Below are 20,460 nucleotides of genomic sequence, written 5' to 3' on the forward strand. Positions count from 1 at the left end.
AAGGGGGGGAATGTTAGAGCAGCCAGAAGACCCATAAAAAAACAAAGAAGAGTACATGAAAAACAAAAAAAAGAAAAAGAAACAGAAGATCTTATCAGAAAAGAAGTATTCTCAAGATATGTGAACCAATATTTTAGGACCAACTTCTCTCTTCCAACAGAATCTTTATGAAATTGTAGATAATACTATTAAGTCCTAGATCTAGTGTGCTATTATCTTTCAGAGTGATTGTATAATGAATTAATGTGTGTAAATAATTCAGTGTAGAGCTTGTTCCAAATGTTAAAATATCTGCTTTAAAGAAAAATTCATTACATGTTTCTTACCTTTTAAGTTCATTTCTTATATTTGTACTTTATATTAATTTTGATTCATTGTTTACTATTTTCCTCAAAAAAGAATATTCATTTATTTATAATAAATTAATTAATTAATTTAAACAAAAAAAGAAATGGAGACATCTTAGAAGTACCTGATCCAGTTTTTCCCAAACAAGTCACAATACCATGCAAAACGCTTTGGGCAATTTCTCAGTCTAGTGCAGTGCTTAGGCTAGAGTCATTCCAATAGGGTAATAAAGATTCATCATCAAATCAACAATAATTAGCAATTATTCTTAAGTACTACCTAGATTATGAAGAGATGAAGCTAGTCCAACATCTTTCCCTGTGAAAAAGATGAGTAGTCATTGCCTGAATATGCAGGATGAGGTGAGTCCTCCCCATGTCTACCTTGAAAGGATAAGTCTGTCCCTGATAGTCCCCATTAAATAATACTGGGCTAAGTTCTTCCTTAGGCTCTGAAATAAGTCACAGAACTAGCATCACTCAGGATTCATTTGGGGTAATTGTTAATAAATCAATTTTGGTCCTTATTTCCCATCATCACCACCTTCTTGTGGAGAGGAACTACTCCCATTTTTTAAATTGTATTAATAATTTTTAATAACTTTATTATTATTTGTGTGTGTGTGTGTGTGTGTGTGTGGGTATGTGTGTGAAAGAGATATGTATGTTGAATGTAGGCATGAGAGTGCTCCCCAGAAAGTGTGGCAGTCAGAGGACAACTTTCAGGAATTGGTTCTCTCCTTCCACCATGGGTCCTGGGGATAAGACTCAGATCATTAGACTTATGAGGCAAGCACCTTTTCCCACTGAGCCATCTCACTGGCCCCTACTTCCAGTTTTTATACAGTTATCAGTTTCCAACCAAGATGAAACAACAGTGAGCAGATACCCCACCTGCAAAAAAACAACAAAAAGAAGCTGAGACCTGTGACCCAAAAAGTATTGTTCTAGTTTACTAAGGAGGGCTCAAGGAAACTAAACTGTGCCCAAGTTTCCCTAAGTGGACAGGAAAGGGCTGGGAGTCTGAGGAGGCAGCAAGTGACAAAAGACCTGTACAGAAAAACAGAACAATGCTGGGCATGGTCAAGAAGTAGAGGCAGAAGATCAAGAGTTCAAGATCACCTTGGGCTACAAGACAAAACAAGGGAAGCCTGGCTTGGTGGCCCACACTTTTAATCCCAGCAGTTGGGAGGCAGAAGTAGGTGGATCTCCGTGAGATTGAAACCAGCCTGATGTACACAGCAAGTTCCAGCTGGGGCTACAGGGAAACCCTGTCTCAGAAAACTAAGGGGGAAAAGACCAGAGAAGCAGAAGGAAACCATCTGCAAGAAGGGCCCCTGGGTCCTCACTGAGAACTTATCGATCAATACTTGCCAAGATATTGCCAGAGGCCAGGAAAAGAATCATACAAAATGATTAAGAAGGAAAAACAAGCAGCTTTCACACAAGGCTGAGAACAGTCTCTAACCCCATCACCAACCCCCACTAATCACAAGAGTCAGGAAGAAAATCCAAAGGCTTTTTGGTTCCAGTAATGGGACAGAATTGGCCCTGAACAAAAACTGCTCTAACCTTGCCTTTAAAAAAAAAAAAAAAAAAGAGAGAGAGAGAGATTGGGGCTGGAGAGATGACTCAGCGGTTAAGAACACTGGTTGTTCTTGCAGAAGACCCAGGTTCGAATCCCAGCACCCACATGTCAGCTAACAACTGTCCGTAACTACAGTCCCAGGGGATCTGACATCCTCTTCTGCCCTCCGCGGGTATTGCACAACACAGGTGTGCTTATCTACATGCAGGCAATACATGCATTCACATAAAATAAAAATAAGGAATAAAATGTTTTAAAAAAAGGAGAGACCATGGGGCTAGAGAGATGGCTCAGCAGTTAAAAGCACTGGCTGTACTTGCAGAGGACCCGGGTTTGATTCTCAGTACCACATCCATAACCCCAGTTCCAAGGGATCTGACCTCCACAGGAATTACATGACATGGATGCACTTACATACATGCAGGCAATACTCATACACATAAACTAAAAATAGTAATAATATATGGGCATAGTGGTTCAGGGGCTGAGGCAGGTGGATCTCTGTGAGTTCGAGACCAGCCTGATCTACATAGTGAATTCCAGGTCAGCCAGCGCTACAGGGAGACCCTGTCTCAAAAAAGACCACAAAAAAAGAAAGAAAGAAAGAAAGAAAGAAAGAAAGAAAGAAAGAAAGAAAGAAAGAAAGAAAGAAAGAAAGAAAGAAAGAAAAATCTATATATACATTTTTAAGAGATCTGAAATACATGTCAAAAAATATTTTATCTTACATATATGAGTGTTTTGTCTGCATGTTATGTAAGTGTGTCACATATAGGCAGTACCTGAGGCAAGGAAGAGGGAGTTACAGGCTGAGAACTGAACAGGGGTCCTTCAACCACTGAGCCATCTCTCCAGCCCCACAAATCTTTTAAAAGAAGAAATAATAAACCAGGAGTAAGAAAACAGTTTCCACATAACTGCCTTATCAACAGTTTAGAATGCTTAGTGTAAAACTAATAATTTAAAAATACTCAGTACCCAGTAAGTTACAAAGCCTAGCATGCAATTAAAACTTAAGAGGGCCAAGTGTAGTGACACACACCTTTAATCCCAGCACTTGAAAGGCAGCAGGCAGCTGTCTGTGAAATGGAGACCATGTCTCAAAAACAAAAAGAAGTCGTTACTTCAAAAAAAAAAAAAAAAAAAGGATGCAGAATGGACAATGATGATAACAGAATTGGTAATCATGGATATTAAGTTACTGTAACTGAGCTGGGCATGGTGGTGCATGTCTTTGATCTCGGCACACTTGGGAGGCAGAGGCAGGCAAATCTCTGAGTTGAGGCCAGCCTGGTCTATCTAGTGAGGTCCAGGACTGCTGGGGATATAAGGAGATCCTGTCTCAAAAGAGCCCCCCCCCCCCCAAAAAAAAATCAGCCTTGGTTATATATCAAGTTCCAAGCCAGCCTATGTGAGACACTATCTCAAAAGAAAAAGAAGGGGCGGGGGGGGGGGGATAACAAAAAAAAGAATCTAAGTTCAAAAAGCACAACGAATGAGCATAAGACATGAACAGTATAAAATATGAAGCAAACTGAGTTTAGATAAAAAATACAGTATATAGGCTGGGCGTGGTGGCACATACCTTTAATCCCAGCACTCAGGAAGCAGAGGCAGGCAAATCTCTGTGAGTGAAGGCCAGCCTGGTCTACACAGAGTTCCAGGCCAGCTGGGGCTACAGAGTCCCTGTCTTAAAAAGACCAATTAAAAAAAATTAATAAAGTAAAAATAAATAAAAAGAAATTACAATATCTAAGACAGGAGTGGTGGTGTATGCCTTTAATCCCAGCACTAGGAGATCAAAGCCAGCCTGGTCTATATAGGAATTTCCAGGCCAGCTGGGGCTACAGGGAGATCCTGTCTCAAAAAAACAAAACATGCATTCTAAAGATAAGAACTGTCATTAAAAAAGGTTTTTTTCTTCAATAATTTGTTTTGCATTATTTGTGTTTATGTGTATGTGTGGAGGCACATGTGTCAACAAATCATGTGGAACTCAGAGAACAACTTGTAGGAGTTGGTTCTCTCCTTCCACGATGTAGACCCTGGGGACCAAACTCAGGTGTCTTCCAGCTTGGTGACAGGTGCCTTTACCCACTGAGTCTTCTGCCAGTTCTCTCTTCTTTGTTTTCTTACCCTCCCCCAGACCCAGTGGGGGAGACTGAGGGTCTTGCTATGTAGCTCTGCCTAGCCTGGTACTCACTATATAGTATAGGCTAACTCAAAATTCATGATAATCCTTTTACCTTAGCCTCCAGAGTGCTAGAATTGTAGGCATGAGTCACAATGGACAGCTGGAATTGCCACTAACATTCAGTATTTTCATTGGGCCTATGTACTATTTAAATTTTTTTTCTCTAAACGACTTAACAAGTTAACCTTAGTCTAGCATTACATTCTCATGGTCTTGCACAGTTAAGAAACATAGCAAGAATGCTGAAGCACGGTGGATCTCTATGAGATCAAGGACAGCCTGGTCTACATAGCAGGTGCAAGCCAGCCAGGCCTACATGGTGAGACCTTGTCTCAAGAAATAACACAAAAGGGGCTGGAGAGATGACTCAATGGTTAAGAGCACTGGCTGCTGTTGCAGAGAACCTGAGTTCAACTCCCAGCACCCACATGGTGGCTAACAACCATCTGTAACTCATAAACATAAAATAAAAAAATATTTTTTTTAAAAAATAGCAAGAAGCCGGGCGTGGTGGTGCACGCCTTTAATCCCAGCAATCGGGAGGCAGAGGCAGGCAGATCTCTGGGAGTTTGAGGCCAGCCTGGTCTCCACAGCGAATCCAGGCCAGCTGGGGCTAGAGGGAGACCCTGTCTCAAAAAGACCAAAAAAAAAAAGCAAGAAATACTCCACGTTATTTTCAAGTGAATAAGGTAATCTAATCCATTGCTTATGACATGTGTTTATACTTTCTAAACACAATTATTGACTATACAGTATCACTGCTTTTCACAAGAATTATTCCACTATAATTCAGCTGCTTAAGACAAAATTGTCTTACCAGAATATACCAAATTTAACAAAATATTAGTATTAAAATCTAAGCATAAAATTGTTCCAAAAACCACCCATTATCACTACAGAGATGGCTCAGCAGTTAAGAGCACTAGCTGCTCTTTCAGAGGACCTGGGTTTGATTCCTAGCACCCACATAGTGGCTAGCAATTGTCCTTAACTCCAGTTCTAGGGGACCAAAGTCATCTTCTGTCCTCTGCAGGCACTGCATGACATGGGTGCACTTACATACATGCAGACAATATACTCATACACATAAAATAAAAATAACAAAAAGTTATTTGGGGGGGGCTAGAGAGATGGCTCAGTGGTTAAGAACACTGGCTGTTCTTACAGAAGACCTGGGTTCAAATCCCAGCACCCACACGGCAGCTAACAACTGCCTGTAACTCCAGTTCTAGGGGAATCCGACAGCCTCTTCTGTCCTCCACACGCATTGCACGACACGGGTGAACTTACCTATATGCAGGAAACACAGATACACATAAGATAAAAATAACAAAATAAAATATTTTTAAAAATAACAAAGCATTTTTTAAAAAACACATTATACACCTGGGAAATTAGCAAGAATCCTTCACATACACGAAAAACTCGGATAATTCCAACTGTACTTACATGTACACATGCATGTGTATTTAAAACTATCTTAAAATACAATGCTAGCCAAGATGCCTACTAAACACTTTTCTGCTCTTAAGATATCTGAAGCATTAATAACAAACTTCAAAAATAAAGTATAACTTTGGTGGTTAGTTTATTTTTCTTCAATCAAGTCAATTTCTACAATACAGAAAGTAAGAAATTTTTCTTACCAATAGCACTAGACTATTAGTTCTCTCAGGTGCTTTCAAAGCTAGTTCTTCATAAACAATAAAGCATAAAAATCCATTCAAATCCAAGAATTGTATGCTAAATACTTCTGTCTTGTTCTGTTTGATTTTAAGATGACTAAGATATTAAAATTTGGGATTTTAATTCACAAATTTAAGTGAGTTTTCAGAAGATATATACACCCTTCTGCTCTTTGCTAATGGCAAAATTCCTATTCTTTGAGCAAATGCTATCTTGCTAGTGCACAGAAATGCCAACCACAGTGCATGCCTGAGCCTTGATGTTATCTAAACAGCAAAGGGCTTACAGGCTATTGTATTTAACCAAACTCTTCCATGAATTTATAATAAACTTGATTTGTTTCATGAGTGAAAAAGAAGATAGCAGAAATAAAACTCATTTAATAACATGCTTACCTTTTTTTCATATTCCATAATTATTAAGAACCACTTAAAGTAGCCTTTAGCCTGGTCTGTTTGTTAGACCTTAGTTTCTAAAACAAGATAAACTGGCTTCAACTGGCATAGAAATCCCCAAACCTTGGCCAGGTGTGGTGGTGCACACCTTTAGTCCCAGTACTCAGGAGACAGAGGCAGGTGGATCTGTTAGTTCAAGGCCAACCTGATCTACATAGTGAATTCCAGGTCAGCTGGGGCTACAGGGAGACCCTGTCTCAAAGAAATCTCCAAACCTCTAAAGCCATCTTTGTTTTAAACGTGAGTTTTTCCATAAGTTATAACAATACTATAACAGTTAACTATTATTATTGGGCTTTTGTTTTTTGAGACAGTCTCTCTCTGCAGTACTAGCTGACCTGGAACTCCCTATGTGGACCAGGCTGGTCTGGATGCCTGCCTCCACTTCCTGAGAGCTAGGATTAAAGGTATACAATGCACCCACATGGCAACTAACAACCATCCATAACTCCAGTTCCAGGGGATTTGCCACCCCTTTCTGACGTCAGAGGGCACTACCCAACTTGCATGCACTTGCACACATGTAGGTAATACATACGCATAAAATTTAAAAGTAAATTAAATATTTTAAAAGTACGCAACCACCACACCCAGCAGTGCTTGGGCTTTTTGAAAAAGGATAATCTCAACCAAGTATGTTTCTATAAACCTGTAATCCCAGCACTCAGGAGGCTGAGGCAGAAGGATTAAATAAATTCAAGGTCTCAAAATATTAAAAATCTGCCTAGAATTCCCGAATAAGCCAATTTTTCAAGGTGCTTTAGGTGTCAACTAAAATTTGAGACAAAACAATTGTAATAATATTTTTGTTTTGTTTTTTAAGTATAGGCTGGCCCTGAACTCATTTGTAGCTGTCCTGTGACCTCAAAATATTCGCCATGGCATTCGTGCACCAGCAATCTCCCTCCCTCTCTTTCTCACGCACGCACGCACGCACGCACACAGTTTTTGTGATAAAGATTTAACTCCCCACCATCACCAACACCACCTGTTTTGAACAGGGTCTTTCCATACAGCCTAGGCTGGTCCTATCCTCCTGACTTAACTGCCCAAGTGCTGGGATTACAGGCATGTACCACCTACCTAAAAACCAAAGGACCACAGCAAAAGATGTTTCAAAGATTCTGAATTATAAATACCACAGCTAGCATTTTGAACATCATTTTATTTTCAAAGTTATAGCACTCATAGCAACAAAGATGATCTAGAATTCTAAAGTTCTATTTTATGCAACTGAAACAAAATATGCCTCAATACAATGAAAAAAATCTTAATTTTAATATCTATAAACACACTTACATAAAAAGAATGACAAAATCTGAATCTTCCAACAATAACCAAATTGTGACAACTCTTTATGAGGACAACTCAAAACTTCCAAGTCAGCTGCCAACAATAAAAATGACATAATATAATTTGATGAATACGTGGAAATTTTACAAGGCTACCAGTTCAATTTTAACAAAGCTCTATTCGATACTCATTTTATCACTTCCCATCTTGGACTTTCTCTTATAATACATGCTTTTGTTTCTGTGTTTACACTTAAGGAAGACCATTGTGTCCAACATACACCAAACCAAAACTGTATTTACATTTGTAAAATGAAGTCTTTGTATAATTTCATTTTTTTCCTATGTTATAAAGCAATGTGGGGGCTGGAGAGATGGCTCAGCAGTTAAGAGCACTGGTTACTCTTGCAGAGGACCTGGGTTTGATTCTTAGCACCACATGGCAACTAACAACCATCCATAACTCCAGTTCCATTGTCCTCTTCTGGCCTCCACAAGCTTTGCATGGCATGGGTACACCTACATACATACAGACAAAACACTCATACACACGAAATAAGTTTAAATAAATAAATGAAGCAACATAATAGCTAACAAAATAAGTTATCATTAGCCAACATAGTAATAAAATCAGCTGCATTGGAATCAATATGAAAAACGAGTTTCACCTCAACTATTATCCTTTACCAATTTACTATCTATACTATTCTTTTAATTAACCCTTTTTACCATCTCATATGGTAAGACTGTCATCATGAGACATATAGGTTTTTGTAAAATCATAGAGCATTTTTTTCAGCCAAAAAAAAGGGGGGGTAACCTTTGGACTAACAAATATCTACATTTTACTTTCTCTTTACTTCTAGGCCCCCCATGGTGGCCCATGCCTATCCCCAGCACTTGGGGTTGAAGGTCACCCTCAGCTACATTATCAAGTTTGAAGAACTAATAAAGGAAATACCTAAAAAACAACATAATAAAGTGTTATATGACTAGACAGATTTCAAATTCTTATCCATCTATTATGAAAAATGCTGTAGCAGGAAAATTTGAAACAGATTCATCCTGCAGACTGAACAGTTAAAACTTGCAGGACAAAAACAGTCAAGAAAGAAAACTGTCACCTATTCCTGCTGATGACCATTTCTCTGTGTTGGGGTAGAAGTGAGAGGGAGACTTTAGGGTCTTTTGAATGTTTTTAACAGAAGACTAAACAGTTGCTTAAGTCTATACGTGAACTTCTGTTTCTAAAATACACAGCCAGCTCTGAAGCCTTTAAAACTCTCTTTGCCTGGATCTCACCTTGAGTTCTTTTACTTTAGGCATTTTCAAGGTTGTTTTAACAAGTACATTGCCTTTTAGTCAGCTTTTTGTTTTTGTTTTATGAGATAGGGAGGGCCTTACTATGTAGTGCAACTTCTAACTTATCTCTTCTATGTTTTGGTTCAGCTGAGGAAAAGTATTAGCCCATAATACAGGCTAAGCAGCAGCAAATACTTATTTGACTGAAGTAATTCTTCTAAAAGAAGTTCATCATTATATTAGGAGCAGGAGAATATGTAACTTTCCTCCATTCCAAAACAAAAACAAATGAAAACGCAAAGAACACAGCATCAGCTTCAACTTGTCCTCAGACAGCAACCAATCATGAACACTCCTTCACCTACCTTGGTCTCAATGTTTCCATTACAGTAGAGCTGGGGGAAGAATGCAGATGGAGTTTGACCATGAAAAGTTTTGCCTTCCACAAGCATGGGCCTTGTATATAGTATGTGGTTTCATTCTTTTACCCCTAGGTGGCGAGCCAACATTGGTAAGAAAAAAGGCTGAAGCTTTAACAAGAGCTAATGGAACAGCTGTAGTTAGTTAAAATGTTCACATGTGCACACACTAAAAAAAAAGTAAAAATGTAAAAATAAATATAGTAAAGCATAAAAGTATGTGATAAAGCATCATCTGCCGACTAAATTGGAAATAAAAACAAGAAACAGACAAGAAGACCACAACACACAGCTATTAAGAGTGAATTCTGAGGAGGGCAATGGGAAAGGGTGACTAATTAGAATGAAGTATAGTACTCATACATGAAAACACCACAATGAAATTCATACTTTACAGGATAACTTAAAAATTAAAACAAGAAATAATTCCAACATGGTAGTGGCACACACCTCTAATCTCAGCACTTGGGAGATGAAGGCAGGCAGATCAGAAATTTAAGGCTATCTTCAACTACACAATGACTTCGAGACCAGCCTGGTTAAGTACAAAAGGCAATGTCTCTTTAAAAAAAAAAACGTATATTTTGGCCAGGAGTGGGTGGTACATACTTGTAATCCCAGCACTTGGGAGGCTGACACAAGATGATCACAAATTCAATACCAGTCTGGGATATAGGAGATTCTGTTTTTTAAAAAAGAATAAGGCTGGGCATGGTGGCACATGCCTTTAAGTACTAGGCAGCGAGAGGCAGCGTTTGAGATTGGCCAGGTCTACATAGTGAGCTCCAAGCCAGACAGGGTTACACAGTAAGACCCTGTCTCAAAAAACAGAACAAAACAAAAAGATAAATAACAAGAGAATCTTTAGCATATATAAGGCCTTGGGTTAGATCCCCAGCAAAAGCAGGAAGGGAGGGAAGAGAGGGAAGAGAGAGGAGAGGGGAAAAAAAAAAAATCTGTTTATACTTTGACCTAACAATTCTAATTTTTAATGTTACCTTATGCAAAGTATGGATGCTTAAACATATCTCCTCTAGAATCTGCCTCAATGTCCATCAACAGCATCTATAAAGCTTATGAAATCAAGGAGAATGAATTCAATCTATGTGTAGAGACCAAGACAGTTCTATATAAGAAAAAAGAAATATGTCTAATACACTATTTCGTAGCAGCCAAAATTATGGTTATGTGTTTTAAAAAAGAGCAAAGATTACAGTAAAGCTGTAAGATAAAGTGTTAACTTATTTCAGAAGGTGTAAGTACTGCAGAGTAGAGATCACCAGTGATAAATACTTCCAAATCCTCTGCATAAGAGTATATATTTTTTGTTCTTTTTCTTCTTTGAGAGTGAGACTAGGAAGTAAAAACAAGTCACGGGAGCAAGTAAAAGGGTATTTTAAAACAAGCAAAAATGAAATTGCATGTCAGATATTGACTACAATAGATACCAACAAATCAAGGATTGGCCCCTGTCAACAAGCCAAATTGGTAAATGAGTCTAATTCCCAACCTAAAATCTGCAATTCAGACAGATTCACCCATTTTAATGCAAATTAATAATGGCTTAAAACTATAATGCTATGGGACTGGAGTGTGACTCAGCAGTTAAAGAGCACTGACTGCTCTTACAGAGGACCTGGGGTCGATTCCCAGCACCCACATGGTGGCTAAGAACCGTAACTCCAGCTCCAGGGAACCCAATGCCAACCTTCTGACCTCTGAGGGCACTGCATGATATAGGTGAACTTATATATATGCAGGCAATACACTCATACAGGTAAAATAAAAATAAATAAAATTTAAAAACTATAATGCTGTTAGTTAAAATCACTAATAACGTGCTTGACATTTCAATCAATAATTTAAAGATGGTCTTTGAAATTTACATTCTCATTAAGTCTCACACTCCTATTTTTCACATTTTACCACAAATTGGGATGTTTTTCAAATGAAACATGACTGTTGGTCAGCAGGTGACTAGTGATACAAGAGTTACTGCACCAAGTAGTCAAAGTTATTATTGCACATATCACTCAGAGTTAAGTAATGTACACTGTTGGTACCAAGTACATTTTTTAAATCACTAATACATTAAAAATGATTGCACTATAGTTGTCATCTCAAACAAAAAGTAATGTAGATAGAAAGAACTCAAAATACAGAGGCAACGTGGAAAGAGAAAAGGGCTAGGATAAAAAAGGGGAGAACAAGAACAGGAAAAGCAGCAAACAATAAACAGAAGGAAGCTTTCCAGAGGGTTACACTTCTAAAGTCTTCAGTATGTTAGGAAGATAACTCCAGTAATGTTTTATTTTAAGACAGTGTCTCCCATATCCCAGGCTAACCTCAAACTCTATTATGGATGACCTTACTTAGACTTGTGATCCTTTGATCCTCCTGCTTCTTCCTTCTGTGTGCTGCGATTACCATCACAGCCACTGCACCTGGTCTGTATGGCCTGATTAGGGAAGGGGAAGTTTCAAACCCATGACTTCCTACAAGCCAGGGCAAGGCCTCTATCAACTTGAGTTACTACATTCCTAGTACCTCACTGTTTTTTGGTTGTGTTTTGGGTTTCTGTTTTGTTTTTAAACAGGGTCTCACTGGTCTGGAACTCGCTATGTAGACCAGACTGGCCTGAACTCAGGGATCTGCCTGCCTCTTCCCCTGAGCACCAGGATTAAAGGTGTTTGCCACCTCATTTTTCTTAGTAGTAGAAAACCTAATTTTTTTCCTATTGAGCCTGGTTGGCTTCAGGATTATTGGGCTGCCTGCAAGAAAATAAAAGTTTTACATTTCATGCTTCCAGGATTGATGATTTGAAGGTTCAACCATGAAGAAGCACAAAATCAGAAGAAAATTATTCTTTACAAAAAGTACAATCCTGCAAATCCACATTTGTAACCAACAGGCACTTTGGACCATTAGTGCAAGGCCAGCCTGGACTACCAAGCCAAGACCAAGCCTTTAAAAGAAAAGAGAGCTATACCTCTTTAATTCCAGCACTCAAGAAGCAGAGGAAGGAAGGCAGGAGGCCAGCTGGACTACAGGAAGACCTTGTCTCAAAACAAACAAACAAACAAACAAACAAACAAACCCAGACCCAAGATTGAACCTCTCTATTCTCTATATGTGTTTGCAGTCTTACTCAACAAATGAGGGAAATCTAAGGTAGATAATATCTTCTATGAGTTTATTTTCCAAAAATTCATTTTAACCAATTGTAACTACAAATAAGGCTAAGTCTATCCATAAGGAAAACAGTGACTCGGTTTGCAAGACGGCCCACAAATGTCCTTTCTACCTCCCACAATTCTTCCTAACCACAGTTTACATTATACTAGCCTGGAAGGTAAGGCAAGTAGGCAGGTGGCCAAGCCACTACTTCCTATGACTGCTTTTTTAAAAAAATTATTTTTATTTTATGTGTATGAATGTTTTGCCTGCATGTATGTAAGTGCACCATGTCGGCACAACGCCAGAGGAGGCCAAAAGAGGGCATCGGACCCCCCTGAAACTGGAGTTACAGGTGGTTGTTAGCTGCCATGTTGGTGTTAGGAACTGAACCCAGGTCCTCTCTAAGAGCAGTCAGTGCCCTTAACTGCTGAGCCATCTCCCCAGCCCCCAGGACCATTCTTAATTATTAATATCCCCAGGTTGTTTTTGTACCAATCTCACCAGGGACAAAGGGCAACACTGCTAGATCACTTACTAGCAGCTGCTAATCAGTTTTTAGCACTCATCTCCGTAAGCTCCAGACCCAGGACTGAACCTCTCTATATGTGTTTACAGTCACAATTCAATCATTCTTCCAAAAATCTTTCCCCTCAAACTCACCAAGTCCTTCTATCTCTTAATGAGTAGCTTGTCTAAAACGTGATTTGGAAGTCATCTTGGGCTCTTTCCTATTCCACCTTCTATATCCAACTGGGCAGAAAGCCACCATTTCTACCCTTTTCCACTCTACCATGCCCTATCTCCACTGACACTGCCTCAGTTCATGTCCTCTTCCCCACTATTCCTCATTCAGTCTACATGTAAACCAACTATGAGCTCTATGCTCCCTGCTTGAAATTTCAACAGCCTGCCACTGTCTCCAAAGGCATTTCCCAAATTGGTAAGAATAAATCCAAATACACCTTTGAAACATTTCAAGAGATTTCCTGCTCTTATCAACTGGAGAATGGTAGTTTAAAGACACCACTCTCTAGGTAGTACTTGAAATCTTGCAATGTAAAATACTACATATTCCTCTATCAATGTGGTAGAAGTGATGAGGCCCAAATGAGATCCAAAGACAAAGTCAAAATTAATTTCAAGACACGTAAGAGCCTTTAGAACTTGCCGTGTATTGACAGTTATTCACAATTACAAACTTTACATCCGATCCACATAGAGCACAATCTGCAATTCTTAGAACAACCCTACCATTGCAGTTCTATCACACAGAGAGGTTAACCATAGAAGAGTGTTCTGCCAGGAGCAGGGACACTGGTGACAGAAGATGAGAGAAAAGAAACTGTAGAACACCCACCAACACCAAGATAGATAAAATATGTTATATAAAGCACACCAGAAACCTGAGGTTAATAACTTAAGCTTTTTAGATGTTGCTATTAAAGAAACAAGTAGTGTATTTTCTCTATGCAAAGCCTGAATAAAACATCAAAACAAACCATCTTCAATCATCCTCCAACACATATACTACCTGCTTAAATATGTTAAATGTTACTAAACTAGCAAATATTAATTAGTATGTTACCATTTACTCCAATTCACTCTTTGAATTCTCTAAGGTAAAATTTATTATTTGTTTGGCAAATGAAGAAAATAAAAAGGTTAAATCACATTTATTACAGAGACAGAGCAAGTGATGGGGCTGTAATTAAAAATCACTTGCAAGTTGGGTGTAGTACACACCTTTAATCCCAGAACTTGGGAGGCAGAGACAGAGGCAGGAGTCCTGTGAGATTGGGGCTAGCCTGGGCTACATAGTGAGTTCTAGGCCAGCAGGGGATACAGAGAGACCCTGTCTCAAAAAAGAAAAAAAAATCACTTACATAAGGCTCAGAAACTACAAGTCAATCCAATAAACTTTGTTCTCTTCCAAGTCATAAGACTGTTAAACCTTATCCACCATAACAGGTTTTTGCTGTTATTTTGAGACAGGGTCATGCTATGTCGTGCTAGACAACCTTGTAGTCTCTATGTAGCCTAAGGTTGCCTCAATCTCTTGGCAATCCTCCTTCTTCCCATCCTGAGTACTGGTGTTACAGGTGAGTATCACTATATCTAGGCCATGTTATTTTTTAAAAAGAAGTGATGTTTCCTTATAATGATATCCCACAAAGTAATGTTTAAGTTCAGAAACGTTAAATCTCATGGAAAGAATCAACAACTGATAAGAGGTTTTTCTGAATCTTAGAAGAAAAGGCATTAATTCTTGAAAATAATGCTTATACTTGAGAATCAATCTAGAATTCTAAGTATCAACAGTCTCCTAATGTTCTCAACTTCATTACTTACCCTTTTAATTATGCTAGAATCTTTGTGCAGTATAACCCTAGAAGATTTTCATAAATACCCAATTTCTTTTGCCATTAGTCACACTACAATATGCCATTTAATTAAACCAATTCAACCACTTGGGAGGAGGCTAATTTAAATAACCATAGCATAATGTCTGCCTTAAGAGTCTTAGAGTGAGCTTAAAATGGAAAGTATAAATCTGTTATTTCTCAGTTTAAAGTTCCATTCACTTGTCAAAAAAAAGCATCTCTCTGCCAGGCATAGTGGCACAAGTGTATAAACCCAGTACTTGGGAGGTAGAGTTGAGGAGGATGAGGAGTTTAAGACTAGCCTGGGCTACATGAGACCCTGTCTCAAAAAATGATTCCAACTCACCAATAAAGTAACCTATTCTAAAGCCAAAAGAAAAACAGGCTGCTAAAATTCAAAGATAGTATGTCAATTTCCAACCAGTTTTCAAACAGGTACTTTTTTGAGGGGAGGGAGGTTAGTTCTAGAAATTTAAGTGTTTTGTACATATTAGGCAAACATATTCTCGGCCCCAAACACATTTTTCAAGGATTTTTGAAAGGGCAATTTTCACTTATTTTCAGTGAGAACTTATATCTAAAAGCCCCATATAAAACATAATTTGATTTTAACTCAGCTACACAGGTAAATCAGAAAGTATTAGGAGCTAGACCCAGTGATACAGGCCTTTAACCTCAGCTACTAGGAAAGTTCAAGGCCAGCCTAGGCAATGTAAGACCTTTTCTTTTTTTATTAAAGAGACTTAGGATCTACAATTCAGTAGTAGTGTGCTTTGACTTGTATGCAGGAAGCCCTAGGTTCAATCCCCAGTACTGGAGTGGGGGGGAGGGGGTTGCGAGGGGAGGGGGGAGAAAGAAGAAAAGAATTAGGAGACAACCCACTTATCTTCTATTTTCATCCTATTTTACAAATGGGAAAAAATTGAGAATCGAAGATACTATCAAAAAACCTGCCTCAGACACTTATGTGGGAACAATTCCATGATTCATTTAAAAACAAAATAGTTTAAGAAATCTAACAAGCAGCTGGGCATGGTGGCACACGCCTTTAATCCAGCACTCAGGAGGCAAAGGCAAGCAGATCTCTTCAAGTTCCAGGCCAGCTGGGGCTATAGGGAGACCCTGTCTCAAAAAGACCAAAAAAAAAAAAAAAAAAAAATCTAACAAGCAAACAAAGGCAACTCTTAAAGCTGGTTCTCCACAGAGTATCATATTGAACTCTGAGACTTCCTGTTAGGGTCACAACCTGTGCCCTGTAAGCAATAAGCCAGATTTGGCCACCTGTCCTCAATAAGCTAATCAAAACTGTTTAGTTAATAGTGAAAAGCAGAAAAAGGTGATATATTCAATATGGCCACATCGTGAAGAGGGACAAAAAAGATGCAGCGACCCCCCTCCCACTCATAAGTAGAGGGCCAGAGTTCTGAATATCTACCAAGCAGTCTGAGTCAGGTATGGTCCCACCCTTTCTCTCTGGTAAGGTAGCATTATAAGGAGCTGTAAGGTTCTTTCTGGGAGAAAAGCCCCCTCTGCCTGGCCCAAACTGTAGGTTTTCTCTTCTCCCCGAATGTGATTCCTGGGAGAATTCCAGTTTCTTGGGGTCCATTGTTTCAATAGAGCAAGGGACACAAGTGTCTCTTTAGAAATCTTCACCCCTGACAAGCTGGTTACAGTGTCACTACTAAAGAGTACAAAATAAAGAAGTGTGTGAAAGAACACTTGGGGAAGAAGGACATAGATCCAAACCTAGACTCTTTACAAACAGGCTACCATTTACTTCTTCCCCTTCAGTAAGAAAGAGCTAATCTAAAATAATAATAGGCATTTATTATTTTCTAGTCTTTTTAATTTCAACGTCCAATGCTTTTGTGAAGAAAAAAAGAAAATTAAATATAAGAGTCAACCTACGTATTAGTAATAAGACATGGTTCACTTTTTCTAGAAATTTCTTTCCTAACTATTCTGAAAGCCACTTGGTAATTCCACAGCAAAAGCTACAGAGAATATGAGACAAAATTACAATTAACAGATTAATTTTATACCCTAAAATCAGCTTTATTTGAGCTAACATTTTACTACCTCAGACTCTAGCAAAAATCCTAATATGACCTGTGGGCCTTAGATGTGTTATTAGGTGTTAAACCTGGTCTAGAGAATTGCTCTAAGGACTGTTCCAGCAAGCCCTATCCTAAAACAACTTTCCTCAGTCTCAGACATTAGCATTTTTAGAGATATCTCGTCACTCCATTTTCTCTACTAAGTAGTGATTATCATAAAAATAAATTACTATTTATGACACTTTACCCTTTTGGTTATTGTTTTATTTTGGGTTTGTTTTTGTTTCTTAGTATCGTACTAGGTAGCCCAAGTTGGCTTGAATGTTCAGTGATCCTCATGTCTTAGCCTAAGTGCTGGATTACAAACCTGCACTACCATGCCCAACTTGTTTTGCTTTTTTGAGCCCAAGTCCCAGTAAGTGCCTAAGCTGGTCTGAAACTATGTCTCAACCACCCTCATGCCTTAGCCTACCCAGCAGCTAGACTACAGGCTCACATCATTGTGCCCAGCCAAATCACTTCTATTTTTAATAATACTAATGCAAATGTTTTAACTAATAACTTATCCTACCACTAGTCATTAACAACTTTGGAACATTTTACCTTTTAAATACCTACTTTACTCAAGATTAAATAAATCCAAAACACTAAATAATCCCTTAGTCTACTTCTTTTCTTGGTCTTTTTGAGACAGGGTCTCCCTGAAGCCCCAGCTGGCCTGGAACTAACTATGTAGATCAGGATGGCCTTTTTAAAAAAACCTAAAGTCTAAATTTATTTCTCCTCTATCAAAAATAAGGTAATCCAAGTAAAAATCCAAGATTTCTTTGGTTCTTCCATGTTATCTGAATAGTTAGGTGGGCTAATTAGAACATGGTTTTGATTACAGCAGATTTACACTCTGAATATATAGAGTAGTTAGCTTCAATTCACGCAAAGTTCCAAAAAGCCAAAGGTTAAATAAATCCTGTCACCTACCTCTTGGATCCACATTTAACCAGATGAGAAATGACATACAGTACTTCAATACTGTCCAAAATTCCCAGTGCACACCTGAAACTATGGGTAGCATGAGACCTTGTATATACTATGTTTTCTCCTGTACAAACATGCCTATGATAGTTTAATTTATAAATAAGGCACAGTAGGAAATCAACAATAACAGAACAAATTTAACACTATAACAGTATCTACATGAATGTGATCGTCTTTTACCTTTATTCTTTTTTTTTAATATTTTATTATTTTTATTTTATGTGTATGTGTGTGCTGCCTGCATGTAAGTGCATCCATGTTGTGCAATACCCACGGAGGACAGAAGAGGCTGTTGGATCCCCTGGAACTGGAGTTATAAACAGCTACCATGTGGGTGCTAGGATTCGAACAGCCAGTGTTCTTAACTGCTGAGCCATTTCTCCAGTCCCTACTTTTACTCTCTTAAAATACCTTACTTTTTCACTTAAAGGAAGTACTTTCTAGATTTTCTTTGGCATTATCTGAATTGCTAGTGTCACTACTTTTTTTTTTTTTTTTGAGACAGGGTCTCCCTGTAGTCCCAGTTGACCTGGAACTCACACTATGGAGACCAGGCTGGTCTTGAACTCACCGAGATCCATCTGCCTCTGCCTCCTGAGTGCTGGGATTAAATCCTGAGTGCCGGGATCAAAGGCATGTGCCACCACACCCAGCTTGTATCATTACTCTTGTACACTGGGGTCCATATAAAGCAAAATAAAGGTTGCTTCCAAGTAAAGGTACTTACAAGCACTAAAATATCAAGATTGTTGATTTACTAATCAAGACGGCTACTAAGTGACTAGTAAACACACAGAGTGAGTATGCTGGACAAAGGGCTGCTCATGCCAGGCAAGAACAGTAGGACAGTACAAAATTTCATCATTACTCAGAACAGCACAAAACTTAAATTCTGAACTGTTTATTTCTGGAGTTTTCTACTGAATAATTTCAAACCACAGCTGAGTAAGGGTTAACTGAAACCACAGAAGGTGAAACTATGGACAGGGTCTGGAAGGGAAGGGACGCTATTGTGTTCAGAATTCATTTCACCACTAAATACTGGAGTGTATCAACTTAACAGATGCAAAGAACTAGATTAACCCCTTTGAACATACTGTTGTGAACTGTTTTAAGAGTGTTCTCTTCAATAAATGATATGCTGCTAACTCCTGCTCAACTTATGATGGACCATTCACATACAAGGTCTCACACTTATGACTTACAGTTAGTTTAGGTCAACAAGTATACTAACAACAATCCATTTTATAGGACTAGGGGCACGGGTTTTGACCCCAGCTACTCAGGAGTTAAGGCCATTCTAGGCTACACCGCAAGTACAAAGCTAGGCTGGGCATTGTGAAGACCTGAATTCAAATTCCAGTACCATGAAACAACAGAATCTACTTTAGATTGACCACATTATCAAGATCATTTTGTAATTTTATTTTCTGTCTTCTAAGATTTCAGAAATTACAACCACTTTGTTGTCATTCACAGGTATAACATTCTTATTTTACCATCACCCAATAATGGAAAATAAAAATACAGATGAAGACCAAGTTCCCAGTGTATACTCCTATCACTGCTGGTTCTCACTGAGCTTAATCACTGAGTAGGTTATATGCATATAGTAATGCGATCCCAGAGCATATACTCCTAAGACTTTTTAGAAATAAAGCACATTCTTTTCAGAGGTCGCAAACCACCACAATACACAAGCATAGCATAATTCAATACGGGTGGAAAGGAGGCAGGAACTACTTTATGGTCCTTTTCTTTACATTTGCTCCTCAGTTGATTCTCAAACCTCTCTGAGATGTTATATTCTTTGTAAACTGAAACAGCAAAAACTCAGAGCACTTAAGCAACCTATGCTTCAGGGACTTTGAAGATAGTTGGAATCTAAGTTCTGTATTACTGTCTAGGACCCACAACTAAGTTAATGAAGTTAGTAGTATATGACTAGGAATGTCTCATTGCTAAGCCTCAGTTTCCTCATTAGAAAATGAAGTTTAAAATAGTAACTCTCAAGTGTTTATTTCAGAGCCTAGCATATAATAATCTCTCCCAGTAACTACTGGCACTGGTAAAGTTAAGAAAATCAAAAATCAGCTGGGTGTGGTTACACACATCTTTGATCCCAGTACTCAGGAGGCAGAGGCAAGCAGATCTCTGTGCATTCAAGCCTGGTCTACTTAAGTTGCAGGTTAACTGGGAGACCCTGTCTCAAAAAGACACCCCCCCCACACACACACACAAAAAATCAAAATTCAAAAGTTAGATCAGGTCTGACTCCCAAGTCCCATTCTAGGTCTATAGCTGTCAACACATTTTTTATTTATTTTATTTTTTTTTCTGAGACAAGGTTTCATGAGGCCCAGGCTAGCCTTAAACTATGTAGCTGAAGATACCTTGAACTTCTGATCCTCCTGCTCAGACTATAAGCATTTACACCCAGAATTTTTTTTTTTTTTTTTTTTTTTTTTTTTTTTTTTGAGACAAGGTCTCCCTGTAGCCCCAGCTGTCCTGGAACTCACTATGTAGA

The 20,460-nt window shown here is 38.5% G+C and overlaps 1 protein-coding gene across 5 annotated transcripts in view; it reads right to left on the minus strand.

Annotated features, from left to right (window-relative positions):
• Positions 1 to 20,460, minus strand: part of Atp13a3 (ATPase 13A3) — a 90,178-nt gene that overhangs the window by 67,039 nt on the left and 2,679 nt on the right. Inside the window, exon 1 of one of the 5 annotated variants that reach the window (XM_029566392.1) lies at positions 7,570 to 7,610. The exons of 3 other annotated variants lie outside the window; for them this stretch is intronic. The gene's annotated coding sequence lies outside the window, so the exon portion shown is untranslated. Of the gene's footprint in view, positions 1 to 2,717; positions 2,737 to 7,569; positions 7,611 to 20,460 lie in introns of those variants that run through there. One more of the 5 variants, XM_029566393.1, reaches the window with a different exon arrangement.

Source organism: Nannospalax galili, unplaced genomic scaffold, assembly GCF_000622305.1.
Source record: "Nannospalax galili isolate Female #2095 unplaced genomic scaffold, S.galili_v1.0 scaffold599, whole genome shotgun sequence".
Classification (NCBI taxonomy): Eukaryota; Metazoa; Chordata; class Mammalia; order Rodentia; family Spalacidae; genus Nannospalax; species Nannospalax galili.